Source organism: Dendroctonus ponderosae, unplaced genomic scaffold (assembly GCF_020466585.1).
Source record: "Dendroctonus ponderosae isolate FM_Combo_2020 unplaced genomic scaffold, Dpon_F_20191213v2 Dpon_F_20191213_1, whole genome shotgun sequence".
Taxonomy (NCBI): Eukaryota; Metazoa; Arthropoda; class Insecta; order Coleoptera; family Curculionidae; genus Dendroctonus; species Dendroctonus ponderosae.
In genome coordinates, this window is record NW_026017110.1 from 21,299,750 (window position 1) to 21,324,646 (window position 24,897).

General features: G+C 33.6%; 1 long non-coding RNA gene across 2 annotated transcripts in view; it reads left to right on the forward strand.

Annotated features, from left to right (window-relative positions):
* LOC125505850 overlaps nt 1-24,897 on the forward strand; it is a 171,940-nt gene that overhangs the window by 28,001 nt on the left and 119,042 nt on the right. For both annotated transcript variants that reach the window (XR_007282476.1, XR_007282475.1), the window contains exon 2: nt 2,463-2,621. This is a non-coding gene — a long non-coding RNA (uncharacterized LOC125505850). The remainder of the gene's footprint in view (nt 1-2,462; nt 2,622-24,897) is intronic.

Below are 24,897 nucleotides of genomic sequence, written 5' to 3' on the forward strand. Positions count from 1 at the left end.
TACTTCTTTTTGAGCTACGTCTATTTTTGTTTTCACTGAGTATTGCTTCTGTTTCCGGAAAATCATTTTCTGTTGTTCGAGCAATTGTTTTTCTCGAGTGTTTGTGAGAATGGAGCTTTGCTTTTTCGGCTTTCATTTTTTTTCTCCAGGACCAGTTGTTTTTGGTGAGTGAAGTGGGCAGATAATTGGCAGCGCTGAAGAGGAATTATTACGTTCTTCGTCATTATCTCAGCGAATTATTTGTCACAGTATAGTATCTGAAAAACATCAATAAACTTTATAATATACAGGAGTAAAATTGCAACTTGTTACATGTGTACCTGTCTCTAATGTTACATTTGAACCAGGATTTTATTTTTAATATTTTTGCAAGTTACATAAGAGGTAGGGAAATACAACCTTAAACTAAAAAAGAGAACCAAAACATTCGTATGTGCTACAGCATCTTAACCGGTTGTGGAAAATACACGCATGTTGTGATTATACAAAAACTACCAAATTATGAAACGCTCCTATCTGAAAGAGAAATTATTAGCTCTTCTGTTGCCATATTAGTGCCCTAAGCAACAGAAGATTTAGGAATCTTATTACATTTCCGCCGCGTTTCGGTTTGTACCCGATCTCCTCTACACAATAACAACTGAAAAAATAAATATTTCGTATTGTATATATTTGGGTAAAATTTGTAATGTTTAAAATTTAAGGATCGATTACTAGGATACTTCCTACTGCGGGAAAGATTAAGACAAAAAGTTCGTTACATACATTAGTCAAATAGGTAGTCATATTCTTAAAAACTGGTCCAATAATTTTGGAACGTCCTGTATTTCAAGAATATATGATTATTCAATAATTCAGGATCTAAACAGTCATTTTAAAGAGACGAGAAAAGAGTATCTGAACAATTTTTTATACGTTGAATTTTTGGTTGTTCATTTTATAGTTTGTATATTTTGACTTTCATTTTCAGCGCAACGCAGCACTTTGATTCGATATATTTTTTGTGTTTTGATAGTCCTACATACCTATGTCACCTTTTAGAAGTTTAGAAGTCGCTTGAAGACATTCTTATAGCTGTTTTTCTTTTCGAAGATTTATTGGTCCTTGGCTTTTAGTTCATCGTGCATTCTGAAACAAATGTTAACAACTTTTTTATTAATTTATTTATTTTTGAACTTTTCTAAAGTTTCGGTATCCTTACTTCATTTATTTTAGAACTAGTAATGTGTCTACTACTGTTCCCAGTTGTTCAGTTAGGTCATTAGGACTTAATTGACACTTTTACTTTTTACAGAAAACAGATGGTCATGTTTTGTTATCCTAAACATGACCATGCGACTTCGGCAGGCTCAAAAAATTATTACTTAAAATATTTCAAATCTGGGGTAATTGTACTCGCACAGATTATTTGAAATAAAACCGCAACAGTGTCGAATTACAACAATTTCCACAAATAAATGAAACTGAATTTTGAAAATGCGTGAAACGCTAAACAAACCGATTCAGTTTTACGATATGTATTTTGGTAATTGGAACAATTCTATTGTGAACAAAGGGAAGTCGAACATTTCTATTCGATGTAAAATGTAATGAGTTCTGGCACTTTTCAGTCTTGATGCTTGGCTTCCATTAAGTTAAACCACTCGCAGAGTTTTTATGATTTTATGTAAAGAAGCGAATCGGATGGGTGTGTTACGAATAATAAGTATTCTACATTTCGCATTTGTAGTTTTTTTTGCAAATTTCCGATTCTGCTATTTTAATCGCAATTGCAGCCTACACGCTTATTGGGTATTCTGTTCAGGGCCGAGGTTGTCTCGACAGGGTTTTTCAAAACGTGAATTGCACTTTGCATTTGAACGAGACATTGAACTGGATAATTTTGCATGACGTAACAAGGCAAAGTAGGTGTAAACTCTGAGAGAATGTGTTTATTTTCACATCATTTCGAATCAAAGGACAATATAATGTGCATGGACACATGCCCAACAGGGCGGTGTCAATTCGCATTATTCTTGAAGGTCTCCATTCTTTTGAGGGCATTGTCAGCCATATGTGCGTTGATTTACTGACCATTGGCAGGTCTGAAAAACAGACATTCCAAAGCTGGAATTTTAAAATGGGTATATTTTGCTACTGACTGCTTGCTTTTAGTTCGCACTTTTCCTTTTCTATCGAAATACTTTCACTGGAACCAGACAGGGCTGGCATTGTTGAATTGCGATTGTTGGTAAACAAACAAGTAACAATAAGAAAGTGTAATCCTTGTTTGAAAATAAATATGTTCAAGTGGTAAACATGACATTGTTATATTGACTACTCCTCCCGCGTCGCCTTCTCTAATGGGCTTCATTGACTGAGTTCATATTTTCAGCTAATAGTGGAACATCAACAAGACCTCCATAAAATTAAAGAGCTATTTGCTGAGCAGCCCATAAAACTGAATGAATTACATTTTTCAGGTGACGTGTTTGCCGGGAGTGCGGAGGTGCAGTTGGAGTGCGGCGTCGCGCAGTGCATCGCGACGGCCGTGACGCCATGGCGGATGGAGGCGTCGGAGGCGCTCCGACCTCCACAGATCAGCTCGGATTCTGGATGGAGCTTCGTCAAATGGATTCTGGGTAAGAAACTGCTGTTTGTTCGCTAGCCAAGATTTTTGGGGGGTTATTAAGAGTTTCGTTGTGATACGATTGAATGAAACGCATTGAAATCTTATACCTACGTTGCAACATAGCGCGATAATCGATGTGTGGAAAATCGTTGGAACGACTCCAAACACATCGATTAAACCTTGGAAATTAATTTTCCCTACCATATCAACTTCCAACTTTTGACATGGGTTCCATATTAGCTGGTGGACAGGGTGGTCCTTAACTAGCGTGACTATGTCCACTGACGTGGCCTAGACAAAAATAGTGCGTTTTGGGCAGATTTGCCTGATCTGAAAGATAATAGTTTCCGCGGAAGAGGATGTTAAAGTGTAAATACGATTGTCGATTCTGTTAAATAAAATCCGCATCAAAATGAACATTACACAGCGCAATGTGCCGTAACTTTGAAACTAAATTAATTCTGATTGCTCCGCGCAATTTGGTTTCTATTTGACGCGTTTTGAGCCCCATTTGTTTTATGCCAGTCCAATGGCTTGTTTCAAAATTAAGCACCTCAGATAAATTTTGTATAGGGTGTCAAATGAAAAGACTCAGAAATTGAGGTTAGGCATGCTCGTCGGTGGCCAAAGAAAGGTTTTTTGAAACACTAAAAGTTTAAATATAAACCACATACCTTGAAACGGTTTTTGAGTTTCTAGGCTATCTTTCCAATTTACAAAAATGATTCAACAAATAAACTTTTTGGACTTACAGCGATAATGCCTATTTTAACGATCTAAAGCTTATGTTGTAGCTGAACCTTCAGAAAGTTTTAAGACAAAAAATGTATATACGGAGCTGCATTAAAAATGACCTAAAGCATTATTGTCTCTGAAATCTGTGAGTTTGGCCCATATTAATTTTCAATTCAAATATTTCGACCATTCATGCAACCTGGTTTATTGCATTTTTTCGCGACTGTGAATAGATATAGATTTTTGTCTTTAAACTCTCACTCTGTCAATAAAGGAGATAGTTTTAAAATCCAATAACTTTTTCGCAAAAGTTCATCTTAATGGCTGTGGTACTAAAATACAAAAAAGCGCATTTTTGCCCACCAAAGAGCATGTAGGACTTTCCCCACTTTTGTATCTTTTCATCTGCCACCATGTAGAAACTTTACCTGAATCACTCAGTTGATGATGAAAAATAAACGCGTGTAACGCTTGAAACGGAAATCAAATCGCTTGCAACAATCAGGATTTATCCAGATCCAAAATTAGTAGAAACTTGTCCGTGTATGTATATTTTGTTAAACAGTTTAGATTTCTATCGGGTTTTACTGGTAAGAAACATTTTTGCGTTTGAAGGTTTTTTAGATCAACGAAAGCAAATTTCCTATAACTTAGCTGGTAGTTCGTAATGGACGCAAGCTGCAATATCCTAGAGCTCGTTAAAGCATAATATTTTTTTGGTTTTTCAAATATCGCTTCCCTTTGGTAATACGTAATTTGAAATTTTTAACTGGCTAAATAAATATATTTTCAGATATTATTAAATTACTGCGCTTTTATTCATGGAATAGTTCACTCTCGTCTGTTGTCACTGTTATGTTTTTGGGGTTCGAAAAATGCCAATAACTCGCTTGTAAGCACAATTTAATAAAAACAATCCGCATGATAATCCACAATGATCGCAATAGTATTTTATTTTGGCAAAAAACTTTAGGGCACGTCGGACATGTTTTATATGGTACTTTGGCAACACTCGAATTTTACAGAACATTCCATTTATATCTATGTTATATCTATTCCCATAAATAGAATTTAAAAAAATTCCCGCATTGTTGAAGAACACCTGACATAATTCATAAAGTTTTATAGAAGAGTCAGACAAAAATCTTCATGAGACAAATCACTGAGAAAAGCGCAAATCAATTGTTGATCGATTATAAATCTGCATCACTTTTGGTCGCATTGATCATAATTAAGGAGACTGGATTAAATCGCGATTGAATAATTCCTTAAATTATTTTACGTTTAAAGAATGAAGTTTCAAGTCGTTACCATAAACTCAAATTAGAGAAAGCAATTAGCAACAGTCAGCTCTCCACTAGAAGAAGAAACTCGTATAAAATACCGACCGACAGCATCTAAATTTAATATCTCGATGAGACAAATACACATATGAAATTTTTCGCTAAAAATTGTTTCTCGTAAAGCTGCCACTGTCCATAAATAAGTCCGATTTGTGTTGGAAAAGTTTGAAGTATCTGGAAATGATACCGAAGTTTTCACGACTTGAGTCTTAGAACATATGGAGCTTTATGAGTTCGTTTCCTTTCGATCTGACTGGAGAAACGAACGAGTATTGCGACTTTTCGAACTTCGTACTTTAGGAAATGTCGCCAGTAGTTTTTCTGCTAAGATTAAACATATTTTTGTCCGAATATTTTTAATCAAACGTTTGTGCATCTTGACTCTAAAAGAACTACTTGTTTTAACGGCGTGAAGTTTATCGCTAAAAAATGGCAGTTTTGTTTAATAAACAAAATTAGTATTAAAAACGGGAGGTGTTCAAGATGATATGAATAGGGATTTGATCACAAAATCGGCAGTAAATCAAAAAAATTAGCTTTTAAATAGAAGCCAAAAGAAGCAAAAAATTTAATGCGAGCGTCTCATCGAACCACGCGTGACATGTGAAATGGTCTACAAAACAAGATGCCAAAACATCGTAATGCAGTAATACAAATACTAAAATAACTGTTGTCAGTTTGTATAGTTAGATTTAGTTCCATGTGAACTTATTTATTTATCCACCATAAACGTACTATACAACCTATGTTATAACAAATGAATCAAGTTTTTTGAGAGAAACTGATACCATATAGAAAGTGTTTTTTTCGTTATTTAAAATTTATATATATTATATAGGAATGAACATATTTTTTAAATGAGTTTATTCACAATCGAACTGACCTACGGATTCCGCGTTTTTCTGAAAAATTGAACTACTCACTTCCGAAATTGCAAAACAATCTATAAGTTCATACTGATTACTTGGAAAACATTACCGAAAAACGTATGAATTTTGGAATTTCCGTGAATTTGTAAATTTTTCCCAAAAAATATACTTATAGAATGTCAAATATCGTTACCCTCTCTATAGTATTGAGAACCATTAGAAACAACCTCTTTAAACAACAAATGTGCTATGAAATGCGATGAAGTTATTTTGATCAGTCGAGTTTAACAACTGTCCATTCAAGCGATAGTAAATGTTATTTACTCTTTCTAGGTGAGGCTCCCTATAGTAATGGTCGTTTGTGTAACCATCTTGTTTGTAGAGTTGATTGTGCAAAGCCATAGTTCAAAGAAAGGCGAAGGATCGGAACACATTATCTCTAATTATATTGTTTCCAAACTTCCCTTTAATTTCGGTCTGAATGGCAGGCCGTTCAAGTGGGTCAGAATAATTTGTTGGTTCAGGCACGCCTTCAGCGACAACTTTTCCCCCTTTCATGTTGTTTGCCGAACGAGAAACGACCGAGCGGAAAATATTGAAATCGAAAAGTTTTCTCGTTTGGAAGATCGTCCGGCAAACTAATTTTTTCGCTTTGGGTTCTTCCGAAACGAAAACCCGTCATTGCTCGTCTTTCAGGCTCGTTTCTTTGATGAAAAGTAGGTAGTTGCTGCCCTATCGGGGATTTGCTTGTGTCGTTATCTTTAATCAAAGCAATTTGGAATTTCATCTCGTTCCAGGAATAAATTCCCGGAATTGGTGAATGTTCCGATAAGAGAAAATGGGTTTCACAAAAATTTTCTTTCCAATAATATATCAACTATTTTACGTTTTAAAGCTTTTGAAAAGTAAGCGAGAATTAGAATCTAGACATACAAAATTCACTCCAAATCACATTGAGCTAATTCATAATTTTTGTTGTCTTTTTGGTAACTTGTGCAGTAAATTTAATTCTTTGCAGCTTTTGCTGGCATATAAAAAAACACTTTGTTTTTAATAAAACATTGATACTATATCCAGGTTCTCTACTGTTAAAAATTATAACATTTTCATGGTGATGATGTAACTTTCGTTTGAACCTCAAGTTGCCTTTTTTCAACTCCATGTTTTCACGGCTGTATAGATTTTATTACGGGCGCAAAGCACTGACTTCAGATTGAACAATTTATTAGATTAACAAGCTCCCTTAGTAAAAAAAAAGAACACAAGGATTGTTAAAATGGAAGGAACCTTAATAGATTATATTTCGGTAAAAAATATCAGATTTTTTTTTGTTTATTTATTTGTGGGCACAAATTGATTAGGTGTCTTCTCCTAGGTAGGTATACCTATGAAAAACATTTTGAAACATCATAGTTAAATGGAAGAATATAATATTCTTCCGGAAACAATCGGCTAAAGGAAATTCCGAAATTTTACCCTGGACATTGTCTATTGTCTTGGAAATACCCTCTATGCATACAAATCTGCATTAGGTAGTTTCCTTTAATTAAATGGGTTGTGCTTCGACTAAATCAGCCTAATCGAAAACACCTTATCGTCTAGGAGACTCCTGACGTTGATTAAAATGGACATCTTGCCCCTTAAGGAAGGAAGTTATTATATTTACCGTCTTGAGTTTCGGAGATTGAAGTTATATCATTAGGAATTTCGCTTGTAGTTCCATTAATTTTAGTGCCTCCTAATTAGTACATTAACCGAAGGTAGTCTGCAGCGTATGTTATTTTTTGAAGGCTTTGTTTTGCTTAATATGCATTGATTTAAGATGTCTTATCTCGATTAAATTACATTAAAAAGGTGTTGACTTCTATGGGAGGAACCTGACTTTCCAATTATTTGACTAAAAATTTACGAACCAGATAAGATCGGAACGAAAATCAGAGACCGGATTGAATCAAACTGACGATGTTTGTGAACAGTTTTATTCGACCAAGTTCCAATACTCAGACTAATAATCATAAACCCGAATTGGACCTCTTAATATACACTGCCGGTCCTGCATATTTGTGGACATTTTATTTCACTTTATTGGAAATTCCTGGCCGATTGGACACTACATTGTATGCAAAATGTAGACACATCAAATTGGCGCGAATTTAAATCAGCTACTTTACCGGGATATATAATTTGCAAATAATGAACACATATTGGATGAAATCTGAGACTGAATTGATGGTAACGACTTCTGTAAAAAATCTGGGAATGAACTCGATGAACTGAAAACACGTTCAGAAAACCGAAATTTAAATCATATGTTGATTACAAATGCAATTGAAATTATGGAAAATTGACTTTGATAAGGAACTATTGTAGTACAATTTTGAAAACATTTTGACGAGTCTTACGCTACTACGACTATAGAGACAAAATAATCTAAACTAAAAGACGAAAATTTTACTCTAATATGTGCAAAGTAATGCGAGTGCCCCGGTTGCAGTTTAAAATTAAAATAAATGCGAATGTCAACTGTTTGCTCATGAGAACATCGCTAAAATATTGTGTCAATTCATCCGTTTTCATAAACAAATGCTAAGTAAAACTAATTGAATTTTCAACGCTTTGAATCTCCGAAATTAAGCACTTTTGCACTGAAGTAATTTGTGTTCGATCATCATATTTTTGAAGCATTGCGAATCATTTGTAATCATTGTTAACCCAACCGCATGTGCTAAAGTAAACTTGTTCAGTTTTGACGAGCAACCCCTGTCTTCTCATACCATTTTATTCAAGATAAAAATGGGAGCTGGAGCGCTTTGCCTGGAAATGTCTCATTTGGCTTCAGACGGGTAATGCTTGCATCCCGGTTTTATATCTTAACATATCTCCAGCGAGAGCTGCTGAATGTTTTTCGGGCTCTAACTTTTTGTTTTCTGCTCTTGCACAGTCGTCGATAAGAGTCAGCAGGAACGAAATTGTGTTTCAGTATTAGTCTGAGAATTTACATCGCGTCTAAAATGACTTCACATTGTTACAGTTTGTTAAAATTTGCACGTTTGATTTATATATACCTTGTCTGTACAGATTTTAGGCAACGTCGTTTAAGCAAAACCGTGTGCAATTGGAAACAGAAACAGGAAGCAGAATTATTTTTCAAGTTAATTTCCAAGAACTATTTATCATTACCGATCTTTTAAAAGATGGGCCGACATCTGAAGGACTAACATCAATGAAATAATTAATATTTTTTGAAGCATCTCAATTATCTTTTTAGTTTGTTTGATGATATCGTCTATGTGTTCATGCTCATCGCATTTTAATGATGCGTTCGAAGCCTATCAGGTGCACGGATATCTACACATCAACATGTTATTAAAACTACGAGCATGTCCTTACTGTCGCATATAATTTACTCTTCGTCCAACAAATTAATATACATATCATATCATTTACAGGATATAAGCATTAATTAATACGTTGAACCGCGTACCTACACAACAGCCGCCAGAAGATGAGATTGGTGTAGGTTAACGTATCCATCAATAGAAATACTGCTATTTACTTTTAATCTGAATGAAAATTATATTTATAATTGTACGTGGCAGCATAACGGTTAGAAGATTATGTTAAACGCTATTATTCAAAATTCAAATTGAAATTTTAAATACTGTGGTGAAGTCCAGAAATATGTCGGTCCTTTCATTACAACTCAAATGAGTTTTTCTTCCCAGAATTTAATATGGACATCGACAACAATAAAGGCTGGTGCTAGCAAAGGTTTTCTTATCATGATTCCCAACTATACTCTATGCTTTTCCGATTCTTTCAAACCGTGTCCGCCACTGCAAGCTGCTCAAGTAAAAACTTTTAGTCCAATGTCATCAAAGTGTGAATAGAGCTTAAATTAATTGTGTTATAAAGCTGAAGCAAATTTATTAATTTTCGTCTAAAAGCGAAGCTCTTTAACGAAAGAAACAGCCAGACAAGCGAACCATGGCCAGAGCTTTTTGTTTTATCTCGAGCCATTTATTTTAAACCAAGTTGGAAAAAGTTGTGACTGTTTTATCTTCGTTGGAAAGTTTCCAGTATTTTATTCATTTAACCTGAGGCGGTTAGTAAAGTAGTCAGGGCTGTACGTGATTGCGGATCTTAATATCAAATTGCAAATACCTGCAATTTCAATTTTTCATCACGAATGTCTGTTCACTTTTCTGATGGATAATGAACAAATGCTTAGTTGTCAGATTGGCTTTTCAGTTTGTAGACCGAATATATATCAAATTGGCTAAGGGAAGGAAGAAGTTTAAATCGGGCGGTTTTACAACATCGGGAACGTTAAAAAAATTGTCAATTTTACTCACTCGTCATCCAGATATTTAGCTAGGCGGAAAATTTTGGAAGTCTATTTGCTCCGGAATTTATATTTTTTTATAGTTCTTGCTACTGTTTTGTTACAAATGTTTAATCAGTCGAATCGAAATTTTGGTAGTTATTTTTTTTACAAGCTAAAGAATTCTGCATTTCTTTTAGAATAGTTTTGTACCATTGACTCGCAAAACACACACTGTTGGTCACTGGGAAAACTACAACCTGAAATTAAGGTGGCGGGCACGTTATATTCTTAAATGCTAACTAGTGTTGAATAACGACTGTTTCACTCATCAATTTCTAATGTTTGCAAACTTCCAACTCGGAAAATGAAATGAAATTTATTTTCCGCAACTAATTGAATTTAATTTCAATTGGCGCATTGTGTAAAGCCGGAGTAATGGTAGTTGTAAAATTTTATAGGCAAACTCTTAATCAATCCAAATCCAAATTTTAAATGGGTCTGCTCATACTTTAACTAAACGTTAAGTTAAGGTTTGTATCCCAATGCCATCAAAGTGTGAAATTTCTGAATTCGTGAGACAAATAAATTGTTTGAAAATGAGAGTGTTAGATGTACCTACCTATCTTAGAATAGACGGAATCGTTCAGTAGCAGTGGTTTAAATTTGAAGGAAACTATTTCATATTTTTAGGTACCTGATTATAGGACTCTTTATACTGAGAATTTCTTCGTCCCATATACAATGTATATAAGTATATTGTATAGCTCACTTTATTTAGGAGAAATTTTAATTTGGTTGATTTTTAATTAAATTGGGCAGCTTTATTCTTACGGTTATACCGGTGGTGGGTAGAAACTTGTTGATTTGTTTGAAATCGAACACCCTCAAATTTATAGCGTTTTTGAATTTTACTTAAAATTCGAAATACGTTTTATTTTACATTTCGTAAGTCTGGTTTTTAACGACTTTGCTTTCGCTTGATTTTTACACAATTTCTTACTTTGCTTTTTAGGAAAAAATKATGTTACGTTATTTTYACGTTAGTTTATATTATCACAGTTACCCACTGGAATTTTTTCTGAGTTTCTTCSGCTATATATTTTAGACAATGAAATATATTCRGTCAATCAGATATTATTCGGTTGCTTCTAAAAAAGAATAAGTACAATTTTATTTCAGAACGAGGTRTAAAAATGCCAAGATTTTACTACATTAATTTAGCATTCACTTGCTTACTGCTGCTCATCGGAGAGATAATAATTAAAATTTAGTAACTTGTATTACGGATCATGAATGATTTRCAGGTTGATAAATCTAATCTAAAGCGGTAAATTTGAGAATTATTTTATCTAGAATTTAATTCAGTTCAATAATGGTGTCTCAATGCACACAAGAGCGAATTCGAATTCAAAGAAGCTAGTTTGTTTTAAACTTATCTATTAGCTTAGGATTGCTGCGAAATATATATTTTGTATATGTGTCTACCACATATACCATATGACAAAAAACAGTTCTTTTTAAATATATTCTCTTAGTTAATATACAATTTTTTACTTTTTTATAGTCACTTTTTCCATTTGAGATGCGAACACAGTTAGAAAAAGTTGATCACAAGCGATACTAATTACAAAAATCAGTTTTCCTCTATTTATCAAATCTGAAATATGTGTTCACACCACTTGCTCAATTTGGTTGAAAAATCCGTATAAAAAGAAACTTTGGTTGGCTATCAAAACATAATGGGGTCATTCGGCTGTTAGATAAAATAATGAAATGAAAATAACATGTAACTAATTATAGTGAAGATACAAAAAATGTGCTCGTTATAATAAATATTAAATTTGTGTACCCTTTTTAGGTACTGTTTAACATTCAAGTGAATTCAAGTAAATTGATCGGTCTTGATAAGTTTAATGGTGATTATTAAAAATAGTCAAGTGTTGAAGTGATAAATTCGTTAGGGTCTGACAACCATGACAGTTTGGGAGCGCAAGGTCGACCAATGATGGCTTTCGTAAATATTCCAATGTAGCCAGCTGGGTGGTCGGGTCTTTTGATTGTGTTCATAAGAAGTTCCATGATGAAGCACAATGTTGCCATTTAATTGCCAGAGTGCGACTTGTTTTGTGATATTTTTTTAAATTTCGTTAGTTTTGAATTGATGGGTGGATGTCTATTCCAGTCGTTTAATTTCATAGATCATTTTTGGTTCGAACGGTTCATCAAAATACGAGGAAAGCTTTTGAGTCGCCTCAAAATTGTTAAATTCGTTCAACTATCGTTAAAACTTTTTTAAGCTTTGGACAGTTGTTAATCGGGCAATTTAAATAATCAGGGCGGTAAAGGGCTTTGAAGCAACAAGGTGAATACATTGCAATTAAGTCCGTCGGAAATGTAATGTTTTAACTTTAATAATGCTGCTGATTGGCTGAGATGTGTGGAAAACTATTTATTTCCTCAGAACAGATGTTCACGGTGTTGATTTTGTGGGTTTTAATATATAGTGTCTGTTTGCCTTTTCTGACTTTATGATCCATGTTAAGTTAGTTTCAAAATTACTGAATGAAAACTATCTAAAGGGTCAGCTAGAAATAAATAACACATCTGATAAGGCTTTGAAGTAAATTATTTCCATTCTTTTCCCGTAAGCAATGTAATTAATGTCTTTTGTTTATCTAAATTTTGAAAATAATATTCTTGATGCATTAAGTATTATGCTTGCTTAAAAACTATTACGGTTTGTTCCTTGCTTCTTCACCAAAAACTATCGATTTCCTGTTATGTAAATTGGATGTTAATAGCGCTGGCGCATTTTGGAAGATGTCGTAAAACAGATTCAATATTTATGCTAAATTTTCCGCTCAATTTTGAGGGTGTGTTCCGTAGATGCTGTTTATTCATGTAAAAACTATTACCAAAGCAATATTCAGATGAGTAGAAAGTTGAAATTGAGTATGAAATATGGCTTACAAGAAAAGTTTTTGAACAGTTGGCAACGAAGGCAAACAAGCATCTGTTATAAAATGTGTATATTCGTTTTACATTATTTATAGGTCATGTGTATAATTACTCATAAACGACCAATTATTGTAACTAACAATGAGACATTTTTCTGTTTACACTTTCAGCTTAAGTTGGTGGGTAAAAAAGTGAATAAAAAAACAGAAATGTTAACATTTTTGTCTGAGCTTCAAACACTTTGGAGGTTTCTTTCGTTGTACACATCAAATATGTAAGATTCAATCCCTTATCTTTGACGAAATCCATCAGGTTTATTATGGTATTTTCGCTTGATCACATAAAACGGATTTATTCTACATATTGTCATACATACTTCGTATTGTTTTCTCGCTTCCATTTTCTTCTCGATAGTAAATAGGCATCTTAAAGTCAAATTCGAGATAGGAACGGGCGATTTCGTTCCATGGGTCAGGGAGTTTTCATATCGATTCGATTAGGAAAACGGCTGCCTGACATGCGGACCGACTGGGAATTGATCAATTTTCTAAAAAATAAACAGAGACTTTGATAAATGGGTCAATTCGAATGTTTATTCTGGGAGCACGTGTGCTATTTGATAAAGGTAAATCGCTCTCATGAATAAATAAAAATCATGCCATGACAACAGTGCTTAAACTGACTTTCTTGATACAAAAGGTTGAAGTGTGTAAGTTTGTCTATCTAGATATTCACAAACTTGAAAATGAACGGTCTTAATTTTTTTGAATGTTTCGATCTACAAGGGCTTTTGACACATCTTAACCTACTTTAATGTGAAACATCATCGCTGTGATCTCTTTGTCGGTAGCCAGTTTATTAAACACACCAACGCAGGGGCGTTAATCAATGCGTCTGGTATACGCTGACTTAAAAAAATATACTGTTGAAATCGTATACACCTTGTGAAACGTTCACCCGGCTCCCACAAAATTATTAATAAATCTTTTGTAAATTGTTGGTTGGCTTAAAAAGTTTGTAGACTGTGTAATAAATTATGTCTGGTTAGTTAAGTTGATTTTGTGCTGTTCTCTTTACCGCAGAGCCGGTATCAATTACATGGTAACAGAAATGTCTGCTTGTAATTAATTAGATTATTTACTTAGCGGAGTTGTTATCCATAGCTAATTTGCTTGAACACATATTTGTTGTCCCTATATGTTTTTCTTACGTTTGAAAATTGTACCGTTATTACGGAAATTAATTACAAACATATTTGGCAAACTTTTAGGATGATGGCAAGTAATATATCGACGTCAAATGTGCTAATCTGTAATAACGTCTATTATTGATTAAAAACAAAAGCTTAACTTTTCATTTAGTTTTCAGTATAATCAATTACCTATCCAACATAAAACTTTGCATGGCCATTAAAGTAACCGTTCAATGACAAGAGATAAAAGCTGCTTGGCACAAAACTATCCATAATTCATTCAGTAAAGCCACTCTACAGAGTTTTGCCTAAATAGAACCGTGAATAATGAAATTAGCGTCATTATATTGGAAATACAGCTTAGTGTAGGTGCTTTTAGATTTTTGAAACAATTTGTTCAGTTTACTTTGGTTAGTCTCAAAACTATTAACTGAAATTCTAAGTTTTTGACTGATGAGCGACAACTATTACACATGCTGGGCATTCACTTAATTCTTTCTTCGTATTCTTTAACGATAATTGACTTATCTGGTTGTATTTCTTCTGATCTTCAGCTGCTTGCATATATTTTACGCTGTAATAACATATCAGAAGTCCCTTTTACCATATCTTTTAAAATATACCATTCAAGTCGAGAACTGTAATGTGAAAATACTAATCGTCATATTAACATTTATTCTATTATTCCGTAGACGTAGTCCCGAAAGAACCCACGGCCCAAACCAATGAACGGCTATCTTGGCTCTTTTTCTATCATTTCTAGACACATGAATATTTAAATGAGTTAGGCATAATTCTCCTTATCAATTGCTTCGATGGCTGTTGCGTGTAAATTTCTGTGTACGACTGGGCCTTAATTTTTCTTATTTTATCACCAAAACGTTTCAACGAAAGTGATTTTTTCAAAGAGTTATGGCCTGGTTTTATCAATGCTATACATTTTTTTACTGCATATAAAGTAAATGGTGTTGGTAATTTGTAAAGATAATATTTTAAATGTTGAGAACTGTATTTATTAATTTAAAAATTCAACTTGGGACGGTATACACGTGCTGTCGATTAATTTTTATTTTTGGATCCATTGAAAACTATGCCAGAAATCTTTGGCAAATCGTTGGTTCAGCATTGACTGTTTCTCAATCATCACTCTTTTATTAGGTATTACACTTTTCCAATGTTTGTTAGTTGAAGCGTCAGCATTTTGCGCCATTTATTTAAACAAATCTGTAGAGCTACTTTTTGTAGAAATTCTATTTATGCAGCTATCAAATCAAAACGATTATATGATTTTACAGGAACATAGTTTAATATCAACCGGGTCATGAAAGGCGAAGATGGTGGAGTAGGTAGGTACTGAAACGAATAAAATGGCACAAAGCAAGCATTACAAGAGCCAACACCTAGTTGAATGTTTTTAATATTAACTTGTCGGCGTTAAGTTTTCAGCATTTTCTTTAAAATGTTATCGGGTTTAATAAAATTTTTGATGCTCAATTTTTCTCGAGCAGAACAACGATAGTGTTTACTGCTTTCGTTAATCACGTTAAAACCCATGTACGTGTGACTTCCCTTTGAAGCTCTCAGTTTAAAACCCGAGCAACAGGATATTCGCGGCTCGCTTTAAAGGTTCTCTCTAGAGAAAAGTAAGTAAAAACAACTTTAAAAATAAACCACAAGAACGCGGTCGCCTATTAGCTATACCTTTTAGCCTTTCACCACCTTGCACATTACACGGCTTGGGCTGACATCAAAATGACGACTCGAACACGAACACATGGCGTCTAAACTTAGCGTCTTTGTACCCTTTATGTCTTATATAAAAACCTAAATAAGCTAATGCAACAAAAAGCATCTAAGCTGTTTTCTCGGTGGCAGCGTCTCAAGCACCTCAACCTGAAGGCTTGTGGAAAGCTTGACGCTATTTATGTCAGACGATTTGACTTTTTTGTATTGATTCCCCTTTTTCGCAACGATTTTTCGATAAATCTCCGAAATCGTTCTAATATATATTGAACCGCAACAGAGAATGTAGATATCAAAAAAACTATTTTCAAAGGCCAGCTAGTTGGAACATGAAGCGATAAAAAATCCAGGAAACTGAAAAGCTCTTAAAAGAACCTGAACTATTATTGATGTTAAAAACTTAATCAACCTAATTCCTAACCAATTTCAGTGAAGGAATTTAATTCCATTTGGTTGCATCCACGGATCCCGCCAATGCGTCTTGCAATTTAAGGAAACTCGTCCGAGTCTGAGTAGTTTTATCAATAAAGTTTCCGCCAAATTGGATTAATCTAATCTAGAGTTCGTCCATTCCGTGCATTTCCTCTGCAATGTTCCATGGTCATGCATTTTATATCAGAATTTTTTAAAATTGTTTTGCTCCAGCGACTCGGTCTTAAAACTTTAAAGTTTAAGGGAGAAGTTTTATAGTTTTGCTTACGTTTCTTTGTGTGTGGGGTCCGGGAGTAAACTTGTTATTGGGGATATAAATTTGGCTTGGAAATTGTACATATTTGAAATCCAGACAGAAATCCATCTAATTTTTTGCAACAATATTGTCTATAACACAGGTATAATCTTTGTAATGCTAGATTCCTAGGTAGTTGGAAATATGATAAGAAGTAATAAGAAATTTTCTCTTCGCAATTGCATTTGCCAAAATCAAGCAAGGAATTTTGATTTGAAGTATTTCGTGTTGAAAATGTACATACTTGTTTCGTAATGTAAAGTTTTTGACGAATGGTGTTGCGTGGTTATCTTGTGGATCTTTTGAGAAACACGCACAATTAAAAGTTATGAGAAGTTTTTTAAATTAAAATTCTAAATTTCTCGAAATCATCGAATCAATCTCGCTTTAATTATTAATTGTTACCTAAACCACGCTTGGTTTTTCAATGTTGAGGATATTTTTAGTTTAATCTATACTAGGTACATAAAAATATGAATTTATAATACTTTAATAAATTAGTTATTAGGAAATTTACTACTTTACATTGTTCCTAATTAGCAATCGATACTAATAATTTTATTCATATTATCAGCAGGAGAGCATTTTACTGAATGATTAACTGTAGTACCATTCAATTGAAATGATTTGTTGTTAATATATTATCGGCATGTTGCTTGATTGGATTGTTGTTGAAGTTATGAGGATATGTTTTACACATCCGTGCAGATAACAGACAGGCAAACAATAAAGACAATGGGATCGAGAGAAATAACTGAAATAATGTAGCATACAGCTAATATCTACTATCCCTACACTTGTAGTTTCATACAAATAATTAAATGCCTCATTACTTAATCTTACAAGTTTTACTTGTATGTTCTTTTCAACCGATTATCGTATTATGGTAAAGCTTATTTCGGCTCTCAAATAGATTAATTTTGTCATAAACTTTTTATTTAGTCGAAAGAAAACAAGCGTTGACAGTAACTTTCACTTCAGTAATTATAATAGCCTTTAGAACAGACGTGATTTACACCAACATATGGAAAATGTTAGCCGTGTTAACTATATCTACATGCAAAGTATTTGGAGTATGGAAATTAATGTGACAATTATTCCCATTAAGTTGATGGATCTATTTCTTTTGGCTGTTAAATTTGAAACCTAAACAATGTGCAAACATTGAGTGGAAAATAATTGATGATCAATTTTTTTGCGAGAGAAAACGTAATAAATAATAGTATTGTCGCATAACTTCATTTAATTTCACTTTTTGTCGATAAAACGCAATTGGTGAAACGGAAGTTGATTATATTTAGATCATTGAGACGGGAATATTTCTGTATGTTTAGCTGCTACATTAATTTTTTTTGTCAAATTATCACAAAACGCGCAGCTACAGTTAGTTATATTCACGATCAGCTAAAACTTAGATTTTTAATATAAATGAATTAATATAGCGCTCGGAATAACCAAAAAGCTAACGAATGTTCCCGCCCAATCAAGATGGTTTATTGGCAGTATGTGTAATTGCAAACATTTGGCGTCGGAAATGAGACAATTAGTGGAAAAAATGGAAAACGCAATATTACTTGCGCTTTAGAACGCGAAGTGAACAAATGATTTCACCCGGTTCAAATTATCTGCAGTAGTTGTTTGTTGAGAGAGAGTTCAGTAATCTCYCCCCAATCCCCGTAATGCACTGTTTGATTCTGAGCAAAATTCTAAAGGAAGACAAAAGCTGAGGTTTAGAAATAATTTYGGTCGATACATGTGAAATGCRCAACGTTGCGAATTAAGTGAAAACGATTATTTAAATGTGTACCCCATTTTCTCAGCTGCTAGAGTATGAAATATTCTTACGTTTAATTACCGCAAGCGACTGTATCGTCTGCACAAAATTTGTAAATTAAATTTGCTTACTAGACTTTGATGGTCTTACGCTTGCACTTTAGTTATCCCCAAAATCAAGTCTCACAGGCAAAATATATGAGAGCTACTGTTAATTTGGATACTAAAAATAAACCATAGGCATAATTACCTGATTTGCCATTTGTGTGCTCGTAAAATTTGACACCCAGATCCCGTTGACGAAACAGCTAAGACACTCACGAATGGAAATTCTTTGGCAAACTAAATTATATAAATCTAGATTTGTACGACCTAGACGACGAATAACGGGATCCTCTTCGCATGTTTTATGTGTCACAGTCCTGTCATGTTTTCCCCATAAAACATGCGTAACGGCCTTTAAAGAGAACTGTAGTCGTAAAAATGCAAGGAAGAAAGGTCCAGTGTTGACCTTCCGCAAATCTAGCTTTTGTCTAACAAGAAGTGCGACATTTTGCACTTTATTTCTTTTCAAAACATTGTCCGGAAACTTGAAGATAGATGAGCCCTGGTCAGGTGTGAGGTCGTTTCTCACAGTTTCTCTTACTAAGGATAGGCAGAAATTTCACGAACCTAACGTAAAGAAGTTTAGTTTAAGATGGAACTCCAGGGATTTTGCTATATAATTCGTGGCGGAAATAATTATGGTGCGAATATAATTATAACGAAGTGCAAATGACTGTTAGTGTTGGTATTAGGCTATTTTCTAAATCAAGTGGCAGATTACATTATGTGAGTACATAATTCTTAATCTGAATATTGCGGATTTTGATGACACAGGCCTATAAAAAGTTTTAGTATAAAGTTTCAAAATGTTGGCCGCATTTTCATGACTTATATGTTCTTATCATGTATTTGTATAGATTTTTATATAATATTGTTTGCTAACAAATATTTGATAGATAGTCACGCACTGATGCAAACAGTGTTGCAAGATTGACTCATTCATTTTGCGAAACAGCTTGTTTCTCATAATAGAACATCTTACTACATAATAGACCATCCAATTGGAATAATTTGTTCACTGAACTTCATCAGCCACTGTTGGTATGGTATTTTAAGTCTGCATTTTTTCGCACATTTTTTCTGTTTGTCTGTATGCATATTCTACCGATTCAAAAATCTAAATAGATTATTTACGATTAATTGATCAAAATATCAAAAAATGGTAATTTTATTGCTCTTTACAATTGATTCAACAGGTTTTCTGGAAGTAGTCAAAAATCGTAACCCCATGAACGTTCTTCATAAATTCTCACTTTTGCGTCGGCCAATCAAGAGAAATTGAGCAATAAATAAAGGCAGGGAATTTTACGACGTTTTTGATACAAATTAAGGGAATAGTTAAGCTGTATATCCAAGTGCTAAAGGGGTATAGGAATTGGTTTGAAACATTCCTAAAAGATTGATTTTTGGTTGAATCAGTTTGACTAATAACTTTCTTAAATTTCGCTTACTTTAGGAGAGAAAATTATGAATCTCAGAACCGCTTTCCTCATCACTAATCAAATGTTGAATTAATTATGCCTAAGTTGTACATGTAGGAGAAATTAAAGAACAACTACCTAACAAAACTGCTCCCTATTGGATGATGGAAACTCTATTTAGCAGTGATTCCATTCATTTCTAAATAAAATCTGTCTTCAGTTGCCTGTTAAATTGCCACTGAATGTCCCAGAATCTTTTAACTATGTGCTTGTCTCTAAGAAGTTGTGGACAGATAAACGAGTCGACTATTAAACTGATCTGGCTTCACAAGCTCTAGGTAACATTAGAAAATTTAAGTTTCATTCTAATGCTGTCAAAGTGCAGACATTCAAATGGTTATATAATCGCTCAAACTTTCATTTACGAAAGCAGTAAAAAAATGTCTCCAAAGTGTGGGACAACAAACATTGCAATAGGTATAAAACCTTCGATTACATTGTGCACAGCACTGAAATATTGCATCAGAGGCGTAAAATATGCAAAATTAAGTTTATAGATCTAATATCGACGGAACGGAATGAGGAATATTTTCGTTTCAGGTTTTATTAGTAAGCTCTGACTTTTATTTTCCGAAAATGCTTGTAAGCATCTAAAGCGCTTGGTTTTCCACGGACATTAAAGTGATGGGATGGGTTTGTTCTTAGAAGGAGTTGTATTTCGCATTTCTCCATCTTAACAGTTTAGTGAATAGGTCGCGTTTTTATAAAAAATAGGTGCTTGGTTTTGTGCAAATGAACGTCGTCTGGTATGTTTGGCTATTATTTAAATAGTTACCGTTGTATAACTCTCTTAAAGAAATTTTTTAGAAAGTTTTAAAAATGACCTTAAATAAAGGTAATTCTTTCAACTTATCTGTTAGCCGAGCTTATGAGGGTTAGAATCGGACTTGGTTTTTCTTGTGGATATTTCTTCATCATTTACTAATTAGTTTTTCTTAACCGTGTTCCGTATATGGCAAACTACAATACAAAAAAGCCATCACTTTTTTTAAATTTGTCCTCCACCAAACCATTTATTGTTCAGCCCCTGTATACCAAGTTTCTTCACTCCGGCTTGCAAACACATTTGTACTTGTCAGAGTTTCCTTGTATCACTGAAACGTGTTTCGTAGCTTTCATCATACGAGAGTATTCGGCCAACTGAAAACCGAGTTCTTCACTGGCCCATCGATTCTTAGAGCCARTTTGGTGCTCTTGTCACAGAGGGCGCTGGATAATTAAGGCGGWTATTGGACGTATTTTAAAATTTGAATATCGAAACTTTCGATTTTTTTTTTCGTACTATTGGACGAAAATTTCAAAATTTGTTTGCCTGATAAGTGATCACAGAAAATAGTTTATGCCATTTTCAAGGAGAACAAACTTCTCTTGAATGCCATGGCACTTGTTTTTTTCGTTATTTTTTGTTATCTCGTTAATTTTTGTTGAAACTTGCCAAACTATGGAATACATATTTCTATTAGTCAGTTTCTTCTTCTCATATTCTGATGTTTTAATATATCGAAGTCAAAGTATTAACATTTTGAATGTTTTATTTTCAACATTTTGAATTTTGAATTAATAGAAATTTTGAGTCCAAAGTAGTATATGTACACCATCTRTTGCTGTCATTTTTGCATAATATGCTTACCTTTGTTCGTGTGTGTCAAATGTCGTTCTGAACTACTTATTTACATAACTGCAAATAAATAATATTTTCTATGTATTCCAATGGTTCATACACATTCACTGCGAATGTTGTGGACTTCTCTTTGTACACAATATTTATTCTTGTTGCAAAAACGATAGTCAAGTCCGACCATTGATTTTATTTTCAGAAATGGTATATTTTTTGTTGGTTTTCGTTTGTCTTTTTTTGTATTTTAAACTGAACTAAAATTTTCTAGAAAAGTACAGGCGTAGGTACATAGGTAGATTTATGACAATCTATCATCTATCACTTACCACAGTCAAATAGTGGTAAATAATGGCAAATTCCTTTGAACTTTCATGTTCAATTTACCATTATTGTGTGTAAATAATTACTTATTAGGTACCAAAGTAAGCAATTCATTTAAGAAAATACACTCTTCATTTTTATTAGCTAATTAGACAACACTCATTTTTTGTTTTGTGTTTTTCAATCCCAATTCTGTTGATTAATATTGCTTCATAAAATATGTTAATTTGCCTCAATTTTCACATTCAATTTCGCTTTTTATCGTGTCGTCTCTATCAGCTAGCCAGCCTACGTTGACAATGACCCCTCAATAGAATCGATCAATCAGTGGCGGTTCCAAATTTAAATATGACCCAAAATATATACCTGCTTTAGCTATAATTACTTCAGATTAATTGGTCAGTGTTAAATTTATTCTTGTGAAAAGGTCTGCTAAATGATCTCCAAACTCGAAAAATTAAAGAATTAGTCTGAAACAATCGTTTAAAATCCACAATTCGGCAAACCGACTATCATCTTAGAATATGTTAATAGCCATCGCAAATCATATAGATATGAAGTTTCCATTTAATTCTTTGTGCCCAAGAAATGGCGTCCAAGTTCAACTCTTAAAAAATAGTTTGAACTATTGGAATGCTCCGCCACTGAGTTCATTAGCATTTTGCACCTGAATACCTGAAGCCCGTTCGATAATCGTTCATTCTCATTGGTCAACAGGCGGCCAGTTGCCATATACGTAGTACCAAGAGAGCAATATTTATTTGACCGTATACCTATTTTTGTGTTTTGGGTAAATTGGATAGTTGTCCTTTTTTTTCTTTCTGTGAAACGAGGACGATGATATGATCGAAACTAGCTGCAGTCGGAAGCATTCTTTTCGGGCGAATAAATTATATGACGCCATGCAGTAGGTGTGTCCCAAAGGGAGGACAACGAGATTTAGAAAGTCGACGTTGGTGTCCATTAAATACATTTTTAATTGATGTTTTGATCCGTAATGGAGCCAAGGTTGGATAGATGGAGTTGAGTGTTGGTAGACGAGAACAGTAGTGAATTTAAATTTTTTTGGGATTTGCACAATTGGTTTTGTTGATACTTTTATTCGCACTCTTTAACGGCGACAGTTGAACAAACCAAACCAAATGCATTTGTAAAATAAAATCATCGAAGGGTGAAATTGTGATTTCAAAGGAATGACATTTTCAGGAATATGGGAACATTGCAGGATTTATTAAAAATACCACAAGGAAAGATGTATTTATTCCGAACTAAAGCTGCTAAAGTGACTGCTCATTTCAACGCAAGGTTTTCCTATTTTATGTGTAAACTATTGCCAAGCGTTAGTCAATATTTTCAATTCAGTAAGCAATAACTGTTCAGCAAGTATAAAAATGTTTTTGCTAACTGGAACTAAAATACGTGTTAATTAATAATAAGACGAAATCATTAAATTATAATTAATAATCCAATTATAATAATAGGCTTATATTAATTGAAAAATATGTTAATTAACGTATACCAATTTTCTAATTTAGCAGTGCCTCATTTTTCTTTTCATGGAATTGGTCCATTCCCAAAGAAATAAAACACAAAGGGAAATACATGTAACGTAAATTAGTGGCAAAATCATCATTTTCATTAATTATTGCAAATTCCTGCGACAAATAATATACGTAAGATAGCAAATGAGTACCATAAATTTTCTTGATGTCTACAAGTTTATCGGTTGCCTCAGCACATACTCAACTCATTAGCTTTAATCATGAAAATTGCTGCTAATTGTAGTTAAATGAACGCAAACATTTGCAGTAATTTGCAAGTGTTTTCCAGTTTGTTATTATGCGGGTCTTCTTCCACTTGATGTAAAATGACGCCACCCTGACGTTCCTCCTAATAACTAACATATATTTCTCTTTAATATTCAGTACTGTAATTCCAGAAAGTGATTGCTCAAAGCGCTCTGTTTTGATTCCAAATTGATTTTGTTACGAAAAATACATCCCAAAGGATTTAAATACTTACATGAACAGAAAATTTGGTGCATTTTTTAATTGACTCCATCTACAGCAGATATTGCTCGTCCTCCTTCTGCACAATAAATATTTCAAAATTAAATTACGAGACAGCGGTGCACACAAGTGCGGGAGCCTTTTAGCTAAAGTTGAGCTATCTACATAAAAAATAAAAAGTACATACCCACATGTGTTCGCCTTTTACCTTTATTTGTATTTGGTCATATAAGATGTTGTATGCTTTTGCAAAAGCACAGTGGGACAGAAGTAGGCCTTATGGTAAAAATTTCTTACCTGATAATCGTCCATCGGATACAAACGATTGTTCGCTTTGAGTGAAACTGAAAATTAATACTGGATTTTATTTAGTGGGGGTTAAAATAAAGCGTCTAAAATGCAGAAGTTCAATTTGAGAGACAGGAGCATCTTGGTAGTTACTCGTTTGAAAAAAAATGAAATAGGCTACTATTTTGTTTATAATTTAGAGAAATACTTACAAAGGAAATGTTTGGCAACGTTTCGCCATCATGAGTAGCTTGCACCTTAAAAGGCGATAGATGACTTGAAAAGCTTCAATTTCTACTTATAGAAAGTGAAATCGCTTAACACAGTTTTCTAGTAAAAATTATATTGGCTAACCATTTACTTTTCGTAATGTTTTACACTAAATTAAAAATAAATACACTGGTTTTCACGCAGTGAATCCTATAATTAATGAACAAAGGAACACTAAAGCATATGACAAAATAAATACAAAGATAATCTTCTTTTTAAACGAACGCTAATAAGGACACAGCATGGAGTTATTTAATGTCCACTAGTTTCCTTCAGTTATTAAATTTAATTTAGTTTCTGGTCTTTTTACGATCTTTTTCTAAATACTGGCCCACCTTACGATGTTTGCGCCAAGTTCGTTTTGACTTCTACCACATTTGCTCAAACGTAAGAAAGTTTCATTTTACAAATTCGTATATTTAGTCTGGGGCCGTTTCAGCAAGTCGGTTTACTTTAGAAAATTGAATTCCTGGGTATGAACTGGAGTTCCACCGAGCTCGAAATTGGCTTAAAACTTTTAGTCGACA